The sequence below is a fragment of the Ovis canadensis genome, chromosome 22 (assembly GCF_042477335.2).
Source record: "Ovis canadensis isolate MfBH-ARS-UI-01 breed Bighorn chromosome 22, ARS-UI_OviCan_v2, whole genome shotgun sequence".
Lineage (NCBI taxonomy): Eukaryota > Metazoa > Chordata > Mammalia > Artiodactyla > Bovidae > Ovis > Ovis canadensis.
The window spans coordinates 62,737,830-62,756,439 of NC_091266.1; the positions used below are offsets into that span (position 1 = coordinate 62,737,830).

At 45.7% G+C, this 18,610-nt stretch overlaps 1 long non-coding RNA gene across 1 annotated transcript; it reads right to left on the minus strand.

Moving 5' to 3' along the window:
• Positions 1-2,902: 2,902 nt before the first annotated feature.
• LOC138427602 (uncharacterized) lies at positions 2,903-8,234 on the minus strand. The gene is made up of 3 exons (XR_011252080.1): positions 7,658-8,234; positions 7,068-7,144; positions 2,903-4,692 (listed from the first exon to the last, which is right to left on the minus strand). It is a non-coding gene; the product is annotated as an uncharacterized lncRNA (long non-coding RNA).
• Between the last annotated feature and the right edge of the window lie 10,376 nt (positions 8,235-18,610).

Genomic DNA, 18,610 nt, shown 5'->3' on the forward strand with positions numbered 1-18,610 from the left:
GCTCCGGGTCCTGTGTGACAGCGCTGCTGGGGCTGGGTAGTGTAGATGCCTGGATTCTATTAACCTTCTTGGGGGTTCGTTTCATTTCTTTCCCCTTACACTATCGAAGCTCATCCCCGATCCACCCCGTGAAATGCTGCTCGGTCACTCTGCTTATTGCTTGTCATCAGGACTGTTCTGTGACCCTGTGGGAGCAGCCTACTTAGAACTAGGAGGTGCTAGATTTCCTGTGAAATGATCTTACAAACCCTCGGCCACACACACCATACCTTCAGTCCTCCAGCGTGAGCAGGGAATTAGGAAAGACTTCGGGGACCGTCAAAATTGGGGCGCTTAGGTGTGCGGGAGGACCCCCTTTTAAACTGTTGGTGGTAAGCTGGAGCAGCGGTGATCAATGGGAGGCTTGCTCCACAGCCCCAGGTTCCATCAAAGCCCAGGTCTCACTCCTGGGAGGAGCATCCCTTTGCACAATCAGCCTTGAAAAGGACCCGGAATAGGGACCCTGAAGCACCGCTGACTGGGATGGACAGAACTTTGCCGACGTGGGGAGTTTTCAGGGTACCCACTTCCAGACCTTCATACTCTACACGCATGCGTGCGCGAAATCAATCAGCCTGAGAAAGTGTCTTGAGGTGGGGGTTGGGGGAGGGTGGTGGTCCTTACCCCCGGGCTGGTCTCCCTGGCCCTCCCCCTTCCTACTCTCACCTGCCAGAAACTCCGGAAGAGGCATTGCCCCGCACCCAATAAAGGGACAGTTCAACAGTTCGGTAAACTCCAAGCCCCTCCGCCCGATTAGAGCGTGTACTTCCAATAAACTGAATATATGTTTAATATTTACCATCTCTGAGATGTTTGTCTTCTTTGGTCATCCTTGTTCCAGTAAATAGTCTACTGTGTATTCTGACACTTGGTCCTGCTGGAGTACAGAGAAGGGGCGAGGAGGGAGGCGCCCCTCCACGCCCGTCCCCTCCCCTCCCCCCACCACCTCCACACACAAGTTCAGGGTCTCCTCACAGGGTCTCCTCCGCATGGGGCCGGTGCTTCGTCCCAGTCCATAGGCTCTCTTGAGTACCAGCCAGATGCCCTGGCCCCGGGACCCCTGGCTGCAGGTAGGGGTCGCAGAGCGCCCCAGCAGCGGCCCTAGAACTCTCTGCTTCACTCCCCACCCCCTTAATCACCCTGCTCCTCCACCACCCTTCCAGTCCAGGGACGAAACAGCCCTTATGTGTGGATCTGGGACAAGAAAGGCAGCCGAGGGTTGGGCTGGGGTCCTTCTGATGTGCCTCCTGTAAGCTCTTCCTTCGTGTTGGTCAGCCGCCCTGCTGAGACCCTGGGGCCCCCTGGGTGTCTGGTCACTGTCAGCTCCAGCGCCCATGCCCAGGCATTGATCACGCCCCAGGCACCTGCCTGTCTCCAACTTCCAGCTGCAAAGCTGGGCTTGCTTCCCCAGGCCCTAAATTTGGGTTCTCCTGGGCTCCCTACACAGGATGCCATTTGCCTCTCATCTCAGTCAGAAGCTGGACTCCTCGACCACTCCCCTTGGGCAGCATTCCACAGGTGTGGTGACCATGGGGTCTGTGGGGTTGCCCCTACTTGACTGCCAGCCTATGTTCCCACTGGGTCTCCTGGGCCTTCATTCCTGGCCCCTCTAGGAGGCTAACTGCATCTGGGTCCAAGCACACGTGGGGCCACACCTCCCCTTCCAGATTCCCCATCACCTCCCCATTCCCTTAGTCCTAGCTCTGAAGGGGTGTGGTACAATCCTGCTGCCCCTGGGACCTCAGCTCAGGACCTTCTGGAGAGGATCTGATCACAGCTGCTGCAGTCCCCAGATCATGTGACTTCCTGGCCCACACCCTTCAGAGGTCGCTAACTGCTTTCAGAATTGAATAAAAACTCCTACCAGGACCTAGAGGCCACTGTAACAGGGCCTCTGCCTCCTTGGTCCGTGTGGTCCCAATTCACTTCCAGCTCAAGCCCGTTGAGGTCTTCCTTCTCCAAAGGTGCCCAGATCTCTCCTAGCCTCAGAGCTGTTGATTCCACCCACTATCCCAGGGAACTTTTCACTGCGGGAGGAAGGGGAGGTGGGCTTTGCAGACAGGCTGAACCATAGCTAGAACAGGTTGTTTAAGAGCCCACCTTGAGGAGTCACCCTGGATGTTCCCGAGCAGTGAAGGATGGCTCCAGCCACCCAGCACCTGCCCTGTGTGCCCACACTCGACTGAATGACCGAAACGGGAAGGGGAACCAGCGCACTGGTTTCTACTTTGAGTTTAAAGACAGAAACTGGACAGAACATCGCACCAAAAAACATGAAAGGAATTTTTTTTTAAAGCTAATATTATGTTGTTGCTATGGAATATTTGGAAAATAGACTAGTGTAGAAGGAAAAAAAAGTTATCCCAAGATGCACACACAGGCACACACAAAGGCCCAGTCCTATTTTTATCTGTATAGTGTTGTTTTGCATGATAAGCAGTGCGTATCTGTATAAACACACACTAGTTTTTCTTATACTTTCATTTAGGATTAGTACATAAACATTTTCTCATTCACTTTTGGTGAATATCACTTTGATAATCTTAATTCCCTGTGTTTGAACATTTAAGGTTTTCCCCAACATTTTATTATTATAAATAATTGGCTAATGCATATCTTGGCAAAAACCTTGTTTTGACAGAACAGATTATGTCTTTAGTTTATATTGCCCAAAATCTAGTTTCTAGATCAAATAATATTTGCTTCTTGTCATCGAATTGCATGCTTTTCAAAAGGCTTACAACAATTTTTCTACTCAGTGCAATGCTTGAAAATGCATATTTTACTACCAGTTCTGAGCATTCACATTTTAAATTCTCTGCTACTTTGATTAGCCAAAGATGGGATATTGTTTCCATTTTAATTTTTTATTTTCATTTTTTTAATATTTAATTTTTATTGAAATGCAATTGATTTACAATGTTGTATTAGTCTCAGGTAAACCACAAAGTGATCATTTCAGGTGCACAACTATATATATGTATATATACATACATGTATTCTTGTTCAGATTCTTTTCCATTGCACATTATTAATACAAGATATTGAGTATAGTTCTCTGTGCTATATAGTAGGTCTTTGTTCATTATCTATTTTTCATTTTGAATTTAAAAAGTCCTGGTAAGGTTGAATACTTTTCCTTACCCATTCAAAATTTTCATCTTTTTTACTTTTGGGCAACAGTCTTTTTTTGTGCCATTTCCCTAAGTATCTTTAATGTCTTTGAGTTTTCTCTATCAATTTATTTAACAATATATAAATTCTTGTTCTGCAGAGTTAGTAGAATTTTAAAAGTCAGGCATAAAGCCAAAGAATATTTAAAGCCATTTGTTGGATTCCTTGGATAAATATGTATAAAGAATAAAACTCCCTAGCTCTCTGAGAAAATTCTATGCATGGCTGATATATACGGTAGGGGCAAGGGACAGATAAGATCAAAAAAGCTGTCTTCAAAGATGGCCCAAAAGCCCACAGTGAGACTCCCAGAGTAATGTCGCTTGTGAGTATAAAATGGGAAAATAAAAGTAAAATAAGGTCAGAAACGACAGCAGGTCCTTGATCCCTGGATTCCTTGAAAGCACACTGGATTCCTTGATCTCTATCCAGGAGTGGCTTCACTTCAAATGGAGACACTGGCATATCAACAGGCAAAGGACAGTGCAGGGCTCTGCCAGCATGCCAACATCCCCAAAAGATGCTGAACGAAACCACCACATCAGAGGGGAACTGACATAGGAGGGAACGATCTTATTGGAGAAGGTTATTACCTCTAGGTACATGATATATGAGTAGCTGAACTAGATAGGTAATTGATAATCTAATATAAAAGATTATTCTTCCCATTGTCAAAGGTTTGAGAAACCATGTGAAACGTTCAATTCTGTGGTTTTCATAATTCTTGGAATCCCAGGGCCAGATGGTGCCCCTGGAGAGAATCTCATGAAACCTCTTTCCCAGACGTAAAGCGTGTCTCATCATTGAAACTCCGCTGGACTCAGTCTTGAGTATCTGGCTCTTGCAAAATGAAAGTAAAGATCCATGAGCTTTATTGTTGTTGTTCAGTCGCTAAGTCGTGTCTGACTCTGCGACCCCGTGGACTGCAGCACGCCAGACTTTCCTGTCCTCCACTGTCTCCCAGAGTTTGCTCAGACTCATGTCAGTTGAGTCTGTGATGCCATCCAACCATCTCATCCCCCGTTGCCTCCTTCTCCTCCTGCTCTCAGTCTTTCCCAGCATCAGGCTCTTTTGCAATGAGTTGGCTTTTCACATCGGTGGGCAAAGTTTTGGAGCATCAGCTTCAGCTCAGTCCTTCCAGTGAATATTTAGGCTATATTTCCTTTAGGATTGAATGGTTTGATCTCCTTGCAGTTCAAGGAACTCTCAAGAGTCTTCTCCAGCATGACAATTCAAAGGCATCATAACATCGGGAAAGGTAATTTTCCTTGAGATCAACTCTCTTTCACCAGTTTTTAAAAAATTGCCCTTTACATAAGTCTACTCCTAGAGGAGGTTTTGCTCATGATGAACTGGGCAGTTAGTAACTAGCAAAGCTTAACTATTTGCTTCACAAGTACAGCACACTGACAAGCAACCGAGTTCCCAGGTGTGATGGTTCCTCTGGGTGACAGACTGTAAGCTGAGCAGGACAGGGCCCTGGGAGCAAAGGTGAGAGAGGAGCCATACACAAGTCAGGGCATCAAGTACCTTGAAGAAAGTACAGGCCAAATCGGAGCACTTGTTGCTAAAGAGAGAATGAAGCTAAAAAGTTAGGAGTCCTAACCTCCTATCCTAATACTGTAGAAAGACTCTGTCACCTAAGAAATAAAGACATGAATTGCAGTGGAATGTCCTAGGCATTTATCATGACAAAAGAGAAAATGATTTCTGTAGGGAACTGTAAAAGCAAGCCCGGAAGAGGTCTTCAAGTATAGAGGCTGCAGAAAATTTGTCTTAAATGTGGAAGAGCTCAGGGTTGGGGGCAATGGCAACCCACTCCAGTACTCTTGCCTGGAAAATCCCATGGACGGAGAAGCCTGGTAGGCTGCCGTCCATGGGGTCGCTAGGAGTCGGACACGACTGAGCGACTTCACTTTCACTTTTCACTTTCATGCAGTGGAGAAGGAAATGGCAACCCACTCCAGTGTTCTTGCCTGGAGAATCCCAGGGACGGGGGAGCCTGGTGGGCTGCCGTCTATGGGGTCACACAGGGTCGGCCACGACTGAAGCGACGCAGCAGCAGCAGCAGCAGCAGCAGAGAATCCAAGACTGAAGATGCCATTATTAAGGTTCACTGCTGAACAGTAAATAAAAATGCAAAGGCAGAACTAAGGCCAAGTGATGGTTTTTGGGAAAAGGGTATCTTTTATGGAGGGGATATGCTCTGACCATGCAGACCTAGCAGCTAACAGCAATTAGGGTGGGGTTGAGGTGAGAATACATGGAAGCGTAAACAAGCTCTCTGATTGTCTTCTGTGGGAATTCCCATCCTCCCAGGTATGAACTGGGAGTAAAAGAATATTACGTTGGATTAAGTACCGTGTCAGAGAAGGTTTTAGCTAATTTTCAAGAAGCCTCATAATAAGAAACCAAAAGAAGGGACAAAGATATTATATAAAGCTGTTAGTAGAAGTGTAGCCATTAGACCATGACTAGAAATACTCTCAAAAATCGAAACATACAGAAGAGGCAGAAAATACGGATAACATAGTGAATAACTAACTCCATAACTGTATCCATATACACAGCTAGTAAAATATAACAAATACATATCAAGTGTCTCAAGCATATATCAATCACTCAGTACCTTTCAGTGGCCTATTCAAACAAGAATTTTTAATATTTCTGTAAACTGCTGTGAAGCGGTTGCCTCCAAATATTATCAAATGAAAAGATACATTAGGGCAAGTTGCATCTAGCATGCTGTGTTCATCTAAAATATAGGCTTATGAATATAAATGCATATTTGCTCTTATTGAAATGAAGCAATATACATATAGCATATATATGTACATATACATGTGTATGTGTATAATACCCATATAATGTAAAATGCATAGAATGCAAAAATGCAGGGTGGAGCACAAGAAAAGAGGCTAGATCTCTCTGAACCTACTTTCTTTGATAGGTTTGACTTTTGACTCATGTTAATATTTACATAAATATAAAACCAACTGAATCAGAGATATAGAAAGCCCTAAAAGTAGAAATGAAAGTGAAACTAACACTCAGACAGCAATAGAACCGCACAAAGAGCAATAATTTAAAGTCGTTTGAAACACAATAACTTAATGGCACATCCCTTGATAGTCATTCCCTAAGGGTATAAAGGAACTGAAAAATAATACCAAGCGGTTTTCAATAATTGCATTGGTAGTAATATTGATATCATTATTCTGATCTTATTATGATGGGAAAAAGCAAATAGGTAATTATGTGCATATCACCAGAGAGTTTTTCAGCCTAAGAAAAAAGGATATAAATATGAAATCAACAGTGAAGTGTTCTGTGCTTCCCTGCAAAGAAGGGACCCCTCTCTCAAATTTGCTTTGGGTGTTGGGCCCTCCCAACTGTCCGGAGGAGAGTCTGAAGGTCTCGTGATCCAGATAACTGAGGCCCTAGGGGAGCAGGCAGCTTCTCTCCAGGTCTCAAAAGGCTTGAGGGAGTGGGGAAAGGAGCCTGGCTTGGGGTGTCACGGTGGTCGGGAGGTGGGTGGCAGGCGGGAGTCTGCTGCTGGAAACCTGCTGTTTGAAGGAGGGAGCCTCTGGCCTGTCTTACCGGCTTCCTCAGAGGTGGGGCTGGTGCGGGACCGTAAGGGGTGCAAAGGGTCAGCGTATGGCATCATAATGACAGAGTCAGGTTCCTTCTTAAGTAAATTTTGAATTGGAAATGGCTGTATCAACTCATTCTTTTAAATAATTATTTAAATGGCTGTATTATTTCTTTTAAATAAATGGCCGTATTATTTCTTTTAAAATGTAAAAGAGAAGACGTAATTCCTGAGAGATTCCTTGAAAAGACCTTGAACTTACCCAATAGTTACGAGTGTCCTTACTTCCTAGGTTATGTCCTCTCAATACTGTTTCCTATGGAAGGAAGCCTGGTTTCCCTATGGAAAAAATAGCAAATTCCATATCGGGGCCAGGAACGGGGCAGGATGACCCCAGGCTAATTTGACACATCAGTAAGCAAGGATGCCTCTCAGAGATGACTGGGGTCATGTCTAAAGAACCCAGGAGCCACAGTGAAGAGGCCCCCCTCTACTCAAACTTTCGTATTCTGAAAAAAAAAAAAAAAAACTACAGTGAACTGAAACACAAAAAATAAATTCCTCAAGTTTACAATGATTCCTTAAAAAAAGAAAAGAAAAGAAACTGGACACCTTCAGAGGATGTAAGGAAACCAGTCCATTCTGGCAAAGCAAGGGAGAAGGTTTAGTGAAAACTCGTCTTTCTTACGTCAGCTTGTCTCAGGGCAACGATGCAGCTGATTAGGGGACGTTTCTCTTTATAGAGGCATTTAGTAAATGCCCAGAGAAGGGAAATTATAAAAGAATCTCACAACCCTGCAAATCCTTCATGAAAAAAATACGTCCAGGGGGTGATCGTGGAAGGGTACTCACATCACAGAAAGAGACTGAGCTTCGTGTGCAGGCTGCAGGCAGTAGACACCCGGATCTCCAAGGGGGTCCGGGAGTAAAGCATCTGGACTGAGGTTTGGCCTCTGGATGGAACTACCCGTGTCCAGGAAACCCGAGGAGTCCCTATTAAACAGCACCAATGAGAGGCATAGGTAAGATCAGGGGTGAGAGACTCTGTAGACAAGGAACATGGTTTCTTCAATGTCCTGCAAGGAAACAAACAAAAAATAAAGGGGCCGAAGGAACTATATATTTAAAGGAGCGGATGAGAAAGTCTTAGATTGAGCTATGACAGAATCCAAGAATTCAGCTAAACGGGTCTTAGACCCACTCTCCAACTGCCAGCAGTAGTAAAATGGAGCAAGGTATCCGAGGTGCTCTCTGCAGGAACTGGGCCATGGTCAGCTCAGGCTGCATCCTTGAGAAAGGAAGCACGGGACTGGAGTCACGTTCTCCCCCAGCCACACTCCGATTGTGTGGGGGTGCAAGGAGGCGAGACCAAGTGGAGAGGCATCGTCTCACCGTCCTAAGGAGCAGAGACTAGAGACCGGGGTGCTGAGAAGATGGGGGGGTGGTGCTGCAAGAGGAGGGGCCTCGTGCAGAGGGATGGGTGTGCAGACACCTTGGCTGAGAGGCCTTAGCCAGGGGCTGGACTGCGCAAGTCCAGGGAAAGACTTTGCAAAACGTGATAGCTGTTGGAAAAAAAGTTTGTCCAAGGAGATTTCTATATCCAAGGAAAATACCCTGGTTTTAAAGCAGGGTGTGTGTGTCTGTAAATAAAAACATTTTCAGATAAATACAAGCCAGAGAACTAGCATTCATTCTCAAAACACCAGGAAGTGCAATTTTAAAACCACCATGAGATACTGTTTTTACACACCCACAAGAATGGTTAAAATTAAAGAGACAGAGAACAGCCAATGCTGGGGAGGATGTGGAGCACGGGGTGAGGGGTGGGGGATTTCAGACGTTGCTGTGGGCATGCACGTGGTGTGACCAGGACAAAACCTCTCAGGCAGATCCTTACAAAGACAAACATCTACCCTGCGATCCAGCAATTCCACTCCTAGGCATTTGCCAAAGAGAAATGAACACATATTGCCATAGAAAGATTGATGTGAGTAGCTACATCCAAACCTGGGAGCAATCCAAATATCTATCAACAGGATGTTTCCTGAGAGGCTGTGTTCCATTAGAGGGGCTTCCCTGGTGGCTAAAGAACCTGCCTGCCAATGCAGGAGATGTGGGTTTGATCCTGGGTCCGGAACGGAAGATCCCCTGGAGAAGCAAATGGCAAGCCACTCCAGTATTCTTGCCTGAGAAAATCCCATGGACAGAGGAGCCTGGCAGACTTCAGTACATAGGGTTGCGGAAAGACAGACTGAGGGACTAAACCACAACATTACTGTACAGGCTGTGTTCCAGTCACATGGTGAAATATTACCAAGGACTAAAAAGGAAGGATGTCTTGGTACATAAGACACTGTGACTGAATCTCAAAGAACATGATTACTTTGGGTAGAAGGAGTTAGGCACAGAGTGTGCCTGCCCATTTATGTGAATTTCTAAAACAGGCAGAATTCCTGTAAGATAACAGAAGTCAGTGGTTTCTGGTGGGCTGGGTGGTAGGGGAATGGATTGCAAGAGGGAACTTTCAGGGGTGATGGAAACCTTTTATAGTTTGATGAGTGTGTTCATCACACAAATGGTTATATTTGACAAAACAAGGATCTGTATGTCTTGGTATATGAAAAATTTTACCTGAATTAAAACATTTTTAAAAATCAAATGAATACAATTCACAGGCCTTTTTAGACTTGATTTAGAAAAATCAACTGTTAAGGACACATCTATAAGGCACCTGGAGAAACTGGGTCATTGAATGAATATTTGATGATATTAACTGGCTGACTATTTTTGGGGCTCCAAAATCACTGCAGATGGTGATTGCAGCCATGAAATTAAAAGACGCTTACTCCTTGGAAGGAAAGTTATGACCAACCTAGACAGCATATTAAAAACCAGAGACATTGCTTTGTCAACAAAGGTCGGTCTAGTCAAGGCTATGGTTTTTCCAGTAGTCATGTATGGATGTGAGAGTTGGACTGTAAAGAAAGCTGAGCGCTGAAGAATTGATGCTTTTGAACTGTGGTGTTGGAGAAGACTCTTGAGAGTCCCTTGGACTGCAAGGAGATCCAACCAGTCCATTCTAAAGGAAATCATCCCTGAATATTCATTGGAAGGACTGATGCTGAAGCTGAAACTCCAATACTTTGGCCACCTGATGCAAAGAACTGACTCATTTGAAAAGACCCAGGTGCTAGGAAAGATTGAGGGCAGGAGGAGAAGGGGACAACAGAGGATGAGATGGTTGGATGGCATCACAGACTCAGTGGACATGAGTTTGGGTGAACTCTGGGAGTTGGTGATAGACAGGGAGGCCTGGAGTGCTCTGGTTCCTGGGGTCGCAGAGTCAGACACAGCTGAGCAACTGCACTGAACTGAAGGAAATGCTTTTGATGTGATAATAGTATTATTATTGTGACAATGGTATTGTTATGTTAAAAGACTTCTGTTAGAGACACACATTACCTATTTACGGAGGAAGAGATAGGGTGTGTGGGATTTATTTAAAAATAAACCACTGGAGGGCTTCCCTGGTGGCTCAGTGGTAAATCCTCCAAGGCAGGAGGATTGTGGGAAGACCCCACATGCCGAGGAGCAACTAAACCCGTATGCCACAACTATTCAGCTTGTGCTCTACAGCCTGGGAGCCACAGCTGCTGAAGCTTGTGTGCCTTAGCCCCAGGGCTCTGAAAGGAGAGAAGCCACTGCAATGAGAAGCCAGCACATTATAACTAGAAAGAAGCCCCCACTCACCACAACCAGAGAAAAGCAACGATGACCCAGCACAACCAAAAATAAATACATACATAAAATTATTTTTTAAAAACACAGTTTATTAAAAAAATAAAATAAACCAGTGGAAGTCAGAGGTGGAAGTGTCCTGGGGACATGGATGAACGCAGATGCCCGTGTACATCAATTATTGAAGCTGGGTGACAGGTACATGGAGGTTGTCATGTTACACTTATTGCCTCTGTAAGTTTAAACTTTTCCAGGAGAAAATGTTTTAAAAGTGAAGCGTAAGAATATCAGGAAGCATTTCATGGGTGGGCCTGGGGTTCTTTGGCAGGGGTGGGGATGGGGGTAGAGCAGGCAAGGCAGAGATGCCACAGAGACAGAGGAACCCAAGTGTGTTAAGTCTTAAGGGACCAGTTAAGACCCATGGCCTTCCTGACCAGGTAATTACTGGGCTCTGGGTGGGGTCCTGGAGCTGCCACCCACAGCCAGATGGGCCACATGACAAGCCTATGCCTTAAAGAAGTTTCTATTACAATTTTTAAAGTACGGTTCAGTTCAGTCTCTCAGTCATGTCCGAAATGCTAGAAATTACCGATAGTTCAGTTCAGTCACTCAGTCGTGTCTGACTCTTTGCGACCCCATGGACTGCAGCACACCAGGCCTCCCTGTCCATCACCAACTCCCAGAGTTTACTCAAACTCATGTCCATTGAGTCGGTGATGCCGTCCAGCCATCTCACCCTCTGTCGTCCCCTTCTCCTTCTGCCTTCAATCTTTCCCAGCATCAGGGTCTTTTCCAATAAGTCAGTTCTTTGCATCAGGTGGCCAAAGGATTGGAGCTTCAGCTTCAGCATCAGTCCTTCCAATGAATATTCAGGACTGATCTCCTTTAAGATGGACTGGTTGGATCTCCTTGCAGTCCAAGGGACTCTCAAGAGTCTTCTCCAACACCACAGTTCAAAAGCATCAGTTCTTCAGCACCTAGCTTTCTTTACAGTCCAACTCTCACATCCATACAGGACTACAGCACTTAAGTAAGCAATTACTGTACTTAAGAAAATTTTTACTTAAAAAATACTTTACTTGAAAAAAAGACTTCTGTACTTAAATAACCAATTACTGTACTTAAAAAAGTTTTTTTACTTAGAAAAAGTACTTTACTTGAAAAAAATACTACTGTACTTAAGTAAGCAATTACTGTACTTTAAAAAATTCTGTGAAAATTTTTAAAGCACAGTAATTGCTAGCATTTCAAGGAAAAATCTAGCCTTGGGGCATTTCTTGAAAGCCAAAAAGAAAAAAGAAAAACCGAATCAGGCCACCCGCATCAGGCCCAGCCGGCTCCCGACTTCGGGAGCCAGTGGCCTGAGCGACCCTGGACCCGAGCATCCTGGCCGCCCTGTTGGCTGGTGGAGCCCGAAAGCTGGGAGGTGGAGCCCGAAAGCTGGGAGGACCAGCCCGCGCGGCGCCCCGAGCGCGATGGGCGGGGCCGCAGCGCCACCTGGCGACCAAGTGGGGCCACTGCGCCTTCAGGTAGAGATGCCGGTCTGGGCGCTAGCGCAGCTGCAGCCCTGCGGAGCTGGGACAGGGGCTTACGACGCACGGGGCGCGTCTGTGCCACTCCGCGGGGAAGACAGCTCCACGTCTCCGCGTTTGTGCCTGAGGTCATTGCACTTCTCGGAGCTGTGCTGGTACGGGGATGGGGCGGGGTAGGGGGCGCTGTAGACACGGCTGCCTTGTGCCAACGCGCACGGGGTTGCCCTGTATCTCGCCCGGCAGGGAGGGGCCTGGAGACGGGCAGGTCCTGTCCGCTGGGTTTCCTGGAATCACGGGTCCTCCTCCAAAGCAAACCCAAACTGAGTGCTGCCGGAGTAAGACTGATCCAGATAAAAACCGTCATCGACGGGAGAACTCTGAACGCCGTTAGGTGCCAGTCTGTTCCGAAATACTACGGGAGAAATGCCTTTGGCTGTCTCATGAAGACTTTGCATCATTACTGCAGTAATTCTTTTGAATAATTTGCCACTGCTGTAATGATACATTATTGTCTGAAAATTTTGACCTTTTCTTAAAAAACAGTTTGGAAACTTTAGACATACCTGCCCAATTCTGTTTTAGGCATGTATGAAGTGTCTACTGAATGCCAGGCAGTGTGTTAAAAGGGCAAATATGATGGTCTGTGTTGCAAAAAGTCACCCGGTCTGCAGGGGGTAGTTACCCGAGAGACCATGAATGGCGTGTGATGGACTTACCGAGCTATAGCGGAGCCTGTGCGTTATTCAGAGGGTTGGGCTAGTGCGCCATCTAGAGAAAGATCTCGGTAGTCAGCAGTGCTGCGCTCAGTCGCTCAGGCCTGCTCTGCTCTTTGCCATACCGTGGACTGCAGTCGGCCAGGATTCTCTGGCCATGGGGATTCTCCAGGCAAGAACAGTGGAGTGAGTTGCTGTGTCCTCCTCCAGGGGATCTTCACAACCCAGGTATCACACCCAGGTCTCCTGCACTGCAGATGGATTCTTTACCAACAGAGCCACGAGGGAAGCCCTAGAATACTGCAGTGGCTGACCTATCCCTTCTCCAGAGAACTTTCCTGACCCAGGAATCGAATCAGGGCCTCCTGCATTGCAGGCAGATTCTTCATCAGCTGAGCTACCAGGGAAGCTCAGTCCGACAGCAGTAAGATGTCAAGAGGTTATGTGTACAAGAAGGAGCCCGGTTCCGGTTAACTTCCATTTCTGTGCAGCTGGGAATGTTCTCCAGGTAAACTTTGCGGAGAGACTGAACTGAGAGAAGTGTGCAGGATGTTAGATCTGTCGTCCTGAGCTTACTGCCTGGAGCTCTGAATTAGTTAACACGATTGCAATTTTTATCAAGGGCCTGTTCTGTATCAGACCTCTGCTCAGCACAGCAGGCTTCTCAGCGTCCTAGAAACTGTGGTTACTACCGCCAGGGGCAGGACTGTGTGAGATCCTGGGGTGCAAAGTGTAAGGAAGTGTTTGTGTTACCCAACGCGAGTACTTGTGCTCTGTGCACAGTGAGGCCAAACAAACCATCAGAGTTTGGAGCAGAGAAAGGTTTATTGCAGGTCTAGGCAAGGAGACAGGTGGCTCATGCCCCAAAGCCCTATCCTGAATGAACAGCCTGACAGGTGAAAATGTTTCCAAAATTCAGCCTCTGTACACTGCTGATTGATTAAATCTCAGAGACAGTTTTGGTTCAAGTGGGGCTTCCTCAGTGGCTCAGCGGTAAAGTATCTGCCTACAATGCAGACACAGACAGGAGATGCAGCTTCCATCCCTGAATCGGGAAGATCCCCTGGAGAAAGGAAGTGGCAACCACTCCTGGATTCCTGCCTGGGGAATCTCAATCCATGGGGTCGCCAAAGAGTTGGACTCAGGACTCAACAACAACCACAACAGCAGAAAGAAAGAGCTTTATTGCTTTGCCAGGCAAAGAGGGCCACAGCAGGACAGTGCCCTCAAACCTGCATGACCACCCCGGAACAGGTACCTCGGAGTCACAGTGTTCAAAGGGCAGGGTGTGGTCACTTCATGGACAGTCTTCTGATTGGCTGGTGGTGAGGTAATTGGGAGTCAGCATCATCAACCTTCTGGTTCCACCCAGTGTGGGGCCTATACGTTTACGGGCAGCACATAGTTAACTTCCCCCACATGGTGGGGGTTTCTGTATCTGCTAAACAGCTCCAAAGACAATGAATGGCTCAGAATGTTACCTATAACCCTTGAGGAGGAGCTCAGACTCCTTCAGTTCAGTTCAGTTCAGTCGCTCAGTTGTGTCCGACTCTTTGCGACCCCATGGACTGCAGCACACCAGGCCTCCCTGTCCACCACCAACGCCTGGAGTTTACTCAAACTCATGTCCATTGACTTGGTGATGCCAGCCAGCCATCTCATCCTCTGTCATCCCCTTCTCCTCCAACCTTCAATCATACCCAGCATCAGGGTCTTTTCCAGTGAGTCAGCTCTTTGTATCAGGTGGCCAAAGTATTGGAGTTTCAGCTTTAGCATCAGTCTTTCCAATGAATATTTGGGACTGATCTCCTTTACGATGGACTGGTTTGATCTCCTTGCAGTCCAAGGGACTCTCAAGAGTCTTCTTCAACACCACAGTTCAGAAGCATCATCAATTCTTCGGCGCTCAGCTTTCTCTATAGTCCAGCTCTCACACCTTGACTGTGTTTCATGGCTAAAGTATTGTTCTTTTGCCTTGCTTGGCTCTTTTCCTTTCTTTCAGCATTTTCTCACTTCTCTGATTACATTTATTCTTTGACTAAAGGTTTTTAAACAAACAAAAAGGTAGGCAGAGGGCATGGGTGGGCATCTATTCTGGGCAGGCCTCCTAGGGTCCTGCTCCGTTACAGAGACTTCCGGAGTCGACGTGGACTGGCCTGGTCATGGACAGCAGCCCTGCTCTGTGGGGAACCGGCCCCCACCCTTTGCTCACTCCTCCACTGAGACCACACCTGCCTCTTGGCACTTGTCACAGACTGAAGCTCTAATTCACATTATCATTTGATACAAATAGTGATGCCAATCATGTTGGAGGTCAGGGCAGGGTCTCCCATCTGTTGTGAGTCAGGCAGGATGGTCCCTGGTTTCCTGTGCTATCTCATTATCCTTTGTGACAATCTGGTGGGGGAAGAATCATCTCTATTTGGGAGAAATATGTGGTACATGTATACAATAGAATATTACTCAGCTAGAACAAAGAGGGAGTACCTCAAGGCTGCATATTGTCACCCTACTTACTTAACTTATATGCAGAGTACATCATGAGAAACACTGGGCTGGAGGAAGCACAAGCTGGAATCAAGATTGCCAGGAGAAATATCAATAAACTCAGATATGCAGATGACACCACCCTTATGGCAGAAAGTGAAGAACTAAAGAGCCTCTTGATGAAAGTGAAAAAGGAGAGTGAAAAAGTTGGCTTAAAGCTCAACATTCAGAAAACGAAGATCACAGCATCCGGTCCCATACCTCATGGCAAATAGATGGGGAAACAGTGGAAACAGTGGCTGACTTTATTTTTCTGGGCTCCAAAATCACTGCAGATGGTGACTGCAGCCATGAAATTAAAAGACGCTTACTCCTTGGAAGGAAAGTTATGACCAACCTAGACAGCATATTAAAAATCAGAGACACTACTTTGTCAACAAAGGTCCATCCAGTCAAGGCTATGGTTTTCCCAGTGGTCGTGTATGCATGTGAGAGTTGGACTATAAAGAAAGCTGAGCGCTGAAGAATTGATGCTTTTGAACTGTGGTTTTGGAGAAGACTCTTGAAAGTCCCTTGGACTGCAAGGAGATCCAATCAGTTCATCCTAAAGGAGATCAGTCCTGGGTGTTCATTGGAAGGACTGACGTGGAAGTTGAAACTCCAGTCCTTTGGCCACCTGATACAAAGAGCTGACTCATTTGAAAAGACCCTGATGCTGGGAAAGATTGAGGGCAGGAGGAGAAGGGGACAACAGAGGATGAGATGGTTGGATGGCATCACTGACACAATGGACATGGGTTTGGGTGGACTCCGGGGGTTGGTGATGGCCAGGGAGGCCTGGTGTGCTGCGGTTCATGGTGTCACAAAGAGTCGGACACGACTGATCAACTGAACTGAACTGAACTGAATTGGTGGTAAAAGTAGAGTCTGGCCATAAAGAACAATATTGCATAGGAACCTAGAATGTTAGGTCTATGAATCAAGGTAAAGTGGAAGTGGATAGGAATGGGTAACTTTAATTCAGATGACCATTTTATCTACTGCTGTGGGCAGGAATCCCTTGGAAGAAATGGAATAGCTCTCATAGTCAACAAAAGAGCCCAAAATGCAGTACTTGTGTGCAATCTCAAAAATGACAGAATGATCTCGGCTTGTCTTTAAGGCAAACCATCTAATATCACAGTAATCCAAGTCTGTTTCCCAACCACTAACACTGAAGAAGCTGAAGTTGAACAATTCTATGAAGACATACAAGACCTCCTAGAACTAACACCAAGAGAAGGTGTTCTTTTCATCATAGGGGACTGGAATGCATAAGTAGGAAGGTAAGAGACACCTGGAGTAATAGACAAATTTGGCCTTGGAGTATAAAATGAAGCAGGGCAAAGGCTAACAGAGTTTTGCCAAGAGAACACACTGGTCATAGCAAACACTGTCTTCCAACAACACGAGAGATGACCCTACACATAGACAGATGGTCAGTACCCGAATCAAACTGATTACATTATTTTTTAGCTGAAGATGGAGAAGCTCTATACAGTCAGCAAAAACAAGACTGGGAGCTGACTGTGGCTCAGATCATGAACTACTTCTTGCAAAATTCAGACTTAGATTGAAGAACGTGGGGAAAACCACTAAGCCATTCAGATACGACCTAAATCAAATCCCTTGTGCTTGTACAATGAAAGTGACAAGTAGATTCAAGGGATTAGATCTGGTAGACAGAGTGCCTGAAGAGCTATGGGCAGAGGTTCATAACATTGGATAGGATGGTGGTTTAGTCACCAAGTTGTGTCTGACTCTTGCAACCCCATGGACTGTAGCCCGCCAGGCTCCTCTGTCCATGGAATTCTCCAGGCAAGAATGCTGGAGTGCGTTGCCATTTCCTTCTCCATTTGTATAGGAGGTGCTGATCAAAACAATCCCCAAGAAAAAGAAATGCAAAAAGGGCAAACTGGTTGTCTGAGGAGGCCTTACAAATAGCTGAGAAAGTAAAAGAAGAGAAAGGCAAAGAAGAAAAGGAAAATTATATCCATCTGAATGCGGAGTTCCAAAGAATAACAAGGAGAGATAAGAAAGACTTCTTCAGTGAGCAATGCAAAGAAATGGAAGAAAACAATAGAATGGGAAAGACTAGAGATCTCTTCAAGAAAATTAGAGATACCAAGGAAATATTTCATGCAAAAATGAACACAAGAAAGGGTAGAAATGGTGTGAACCTAAAGCAGAAGAGATTAAGAAGAGATGGCAAGAATTCACAGAAGAACTGTACAAAAAAGTCTTAATGACCCAGATAACTGCAGTGGTGTGATTACTCACCTAGAGCCAGACATCCTGGAATGCCAAGTCAAGTGGGCCTTAGGAAGCATCACTATGAACAAACCTAGTGGAGATGATAGAATTCCAGCTGAACTATTTCAGATCCTCTAAAGATGATTCTGTTTAAGTGCTGCACTCAATATGCCAGCAAATTTGGAAAACTCAGCAGTGGCCACAGGAATGGAAAAGGTCAGTTTTCATTTCAATCCGAAAGAAGGGCAATGCCAAAGAACGTTCAAATTACCATGTATTTGCACTCATTTCACATGCTAGCAAGGTAATGCTCAAAATCCTGCAAGCTAGACTTCAACAGTAGGTGAACTGAGAATTTCCAGATGTACAAGCTGGATTTAGAGAAGGCAAAGGAACCAGAGATCAAACTGCCAGCATCCACTGGATCATAGAAAAAGCAAGGAAATTCCAGAAAACATCTACTTCTGCTTCATTGACTATGTTAAAACCCTTCGAATGTGTGGGTCACAACAAACTGGAAAATTCTTAAAGAGATGGGAATACCAGACCACCTTACAGGTTTCTTGAGAAACCTGTATGCAGGTCAAGAAGCAACAGTGAGAACTGGACATTGAACAATGGATTGGTGCAAAACTGGGAAAGAAGTACATCAAGGCTGTATATTCTTATCCTGTTTATTTAACTTATATGCAGAATACATCATGCAAAATGCTGGGCTGCATGAATCACAAGCTGGAATCAAGATTGCTGGGAGAAATATCAATAGCCTCAGATAGCCAGAGGACACCACCCTTATGGCAGAAAGCAAAGGGGAACTAAGGAGCCTCTTGATGAAGGTGAAAGAGCAGAGTGAAAAAGCTGGCTTAAGACTCAACATTCATAAAATGAAGATCACGGCATCTGGTCCCATCACTTCATGGCAAATAGATGGGGAAAATTGGAAACAGTGACAGACTTTATTTTCTTGGGCTCCAAAATCACTGCAGATGTGACTATAGCCATGAAATTAAAATACACTTGCTTTTTGGAAGAAAGCTATGGCA